Source organism: Ursus arctos, unplaced genomic scaffold, assembly GCF_023065955.2.
Source record: "Ursus arctos isolate Adak ecotype North America unplaced genomic scaffold, UrsArc2.0 scaffold_33, whole genome shotgun sequence".
NCBI classification, from domain to species: Eukaryota; Metazoa; Chordata; class Mammalia; order Carnivora; family Ursidae; genus Ursus; species Ursus arctos.
In genome coordinates, this window is record NW_026623019.1 from 27,744,433 (window position 1) to 27,747,760 (window position 3,328).

The following is a 3,328-nucleotide window of genomic DNA, read 5'->3' on the forward strand; positions in this document are numbered from 1 at the left end:
TTTTTAGTAGATTCACAATGTTGTGCAACCAGTGCCACTATCTATGTTCAGAACATTTCCATCACCCCAAAGGAAACCCCGCAGTTTCCAGTTCTCTTCCCCAATCCCTTGGGAATCACTAATCTACTTTCTCTATGGATTTGCCTATTCTGGGTATTTCGTATAAATGGAATCATACTACATGTGACTTCCTGTGTCTGGCTTCTTTCACTTAGCATGTTTTCAAGGCTCATCCATTTATCAGTTGAATATTTGGGTTGTTTCTACTTTTTGGCTATTATTAGTAATGCTGCTGTGAACATTTATGTATAAGTTTTTGTGTCTATACATGTTTTCAATTCTCTTGGGCAGATACCTAACAGTGGAATTCTTGGGTCATATGGTAACTGTGTATTTCACTTTTTGAGGAGCTGCCACGTGGTTACCCTCAGTGGCTCCACGATTTTATTCCCAGTAACAACGTATGAGGGTTCCAATTTCTTCACATCCTCAACACACGTATTATTTTCCTTTAAAAATTACAGCCATTTTAGTGGGTGTGATGTGGTATCTCATTGTGGTTTTCATTTGTACTTCCCTAATGATTAATAATATTAACCATCTTTTTATGTGCTTATTGCTTATTTGTCTTTCTTCTTGAAAGAAATGTCTATTGAAATACTTCACCTAGTTTTAATTGGGTTGTTTATCTTTTTGTTGGTGCGTTGTAAGAGTTCTTTATGTATTATGAATACTAGGCCCTTCGGCTATATGACTGGCAAATATTGTCTCCCTTTCTGGGCATCATTTATTCTCCTTATAGTGTCTTTCAAAACACAAAAGTTTTTAAATTTGACGAAGTCAATTTACTTGTTCCTTTGATGTTATATTCAAGAAACTACTCACTAACCATTGCTTTTTATATCATTTTTTAAAGTATTTTATACATCTAGTTCTTAGATCTTGGCTTCTAATATAAATCATCAACACTGAGAACCAAGGCTCCTTGGAGAAATGGTTGATACTAAGAAATGCTGAAGATGAACCTGAAGCATCTTGTAGTGCCAGAAAGTAAGAGAGTGCTTAAAAAATAAATAAATCCAAAACCAAAAAATCCCTACATTGGTACGAGTATGGCAAAGGGACAGAAGAGTAAATGGCAAGAGCTTTCAATTGTCAAAACTGAAGTGATTTGAACAACAAAATATAGTATAGGATTATAACATATAATAGAAAATAAATATCCTTTAGTCCATATTATATAAATAAATGATTGATTAAATTAATAAGGGGGGAGAAGAGGCAAATCCCCCATGCAGAATTCCAAGTAAGAATACAGTATGGAAAGGGAGGAATCAAAGGGTAACTTTACACGGGAGAAACATGACAAACACTACTTCGGCCAGGGGATAAAGGTAAATATCAACAGTAATAAATCGTGCTGACAGTATGTAGCCTGACGATGTGATGAAAATGGTATTTTGCCTATAATCTTCCTCCTACAAATCCAAATCCCTATTCTAAGCATGGAAAAATATCAGACAAATTCCAACAGGACATCCTATAATATATCTCCAGAATTCCTCAAAAATGTCAGTCATAAAAAAAAAAAACAAGGAAAATCTGAGAAACTGTCACAGCCACGAAGAGCCAAGTTTTCTTGATATAATAATTAAGTGTAATGTAGTATCCCAGGTAGAATCCTGGAAAGAAAAGGACATTATATAAAAACAAAGGAAATCTGAATAAACTGTATACTTCAGTCAGTAATAATGTATCAATACTAGTTTATTCATTGTAACAAACATATTTATACAAGGTGTTAATAATAGGGAGAACTGTGTGCAGGGAATATTTGGAACTCTGTACTATGTGCTTACTTTTCCAGTAAATGCAAAACTGTTCTAAAAATTAAAATCTATAAAGAATACTATTTATAACAGCATCAGAAATATGAAATCATTAGGCTTAAATTTGACAAAACTTGTGAAAGACCTATACACTGATAACTGCAAGATATTGTTTATTAACATTTTGAAGTTTTGAAATTTTAAAATGAACCTTTAAAAACAAGAAATGGAGGGGTAGGGGTGGGGTACGCTGGGCAGGTGGGGAAGCTGTGTCTCCCGTGAGCGGGTCTCATCTGCCTTGTGTTGCACTGAAGGGACAGCCCGAGGTCTGAGGGAGAGAAGCCCTGCGGGTCAGACGCGCCTTCCCTGGCCCGGGCCCGTCCCAGTTCCCCCAGCGCCAGCCGCTTCCCGGTCCCCGTCACAACCATGGCTTGAAGAACAGCTCAGGTTAAATTGTTCGTGAAGGCTGGCAGTGATGGGGCCAAAATTGGGAACTGCGCCTTCTCCCAGCGACTGTTCCTGATATTGTGGCTCAGGGAGTCACCTTCAGTGTCACCACTGTTGACACCAAGAGGCGGACCGAGACAGTACGAATGCTGTGCGCAGGTGGGTAGTAGCCCCCCTTCCTGCTGTACGGCACACAGACGCCAAGACTGAGGAGTTTCTGGAGCCAGTGCGGTGCCCTCCCAGGTACCCCAAGATGGCAGCTCTGAACCCTGAATCCAACACAGCTGGGCTGGACATATTTGCCAAATGTTCTGCTTATGTGAAGAATTCAAACCCGGCACACAATGATAATCTGAAGAAGGGGCTCCTGAAAGTTTTAGACAATTACTTGACATCCCCCCTCCCAGAGGAAGTGGATGAAACCAGTGCTGAGGATGAGGGCATCTTTCAGAGGAAGTCTCTGGATGGCAATGAGCTCACTCTGGCTGTGCAACCTGTTGCCAAAGCCCCGCATAGTACAGGTGGTGCGTAAGAAGTACAGGGGATTCTCCATCCCGGAGGGGTTCCGCGGCACCTGCGCAACGCCTCTGCCCCGGAAGGGTTCGCCTCCTCCTGTTCAGATGACCACGAGATCGAGCTGGCTTATGCGCAAGTGGCCAAGGCCCTCAAATAAGTCCCTCCTGAGGCTCTGTCTGCCCTCTCCATTTTCTCCACAAAGGCGCCAGCTGGTTTCCACGTGGCTATCCAAGGGACACACTCCAAAAGGACCAGTGGGCAGAGAATCCTGGAGCACTTGTGCAGGGCTGGCTGGGGGGCTGAGGGGAAAGACAGAAAATCTAGGTAAGGTTTTCATTGTGGGGTGGTGTGCGTAGGACAATGTATTTCAGTAATAAAATACAGAATGAAAAAAATTAAAAATAAAAAGAAATGGAGAGATACACTGAGAAAAGCAAAACAATGTTTTATGTTTATTTTAGGCAGTTTTCAAGTAATCAAATTTTATCTAAGATATAAGAATTGTTTTTCAAGCATCAGAATGAAATGGTGGGCAG

The 3,328-nt window shown here is 40.7% G+C and overlaps 1 pseudogene; it reads left to right on the plus strand.

The window, feature by feature from the left end:
• The first annotated feature begins 1,019 nt into the window (after window positions 1–1,019).
• On the plus strand, window positions 1,020–2,949 carry LOC113269858 (chloride intracellular channel protein 1-like; annotated as a pseudogene).
• The last annotated feature ends 379 nt before the right edge of the window (window positions 2,950–3,328 follow it).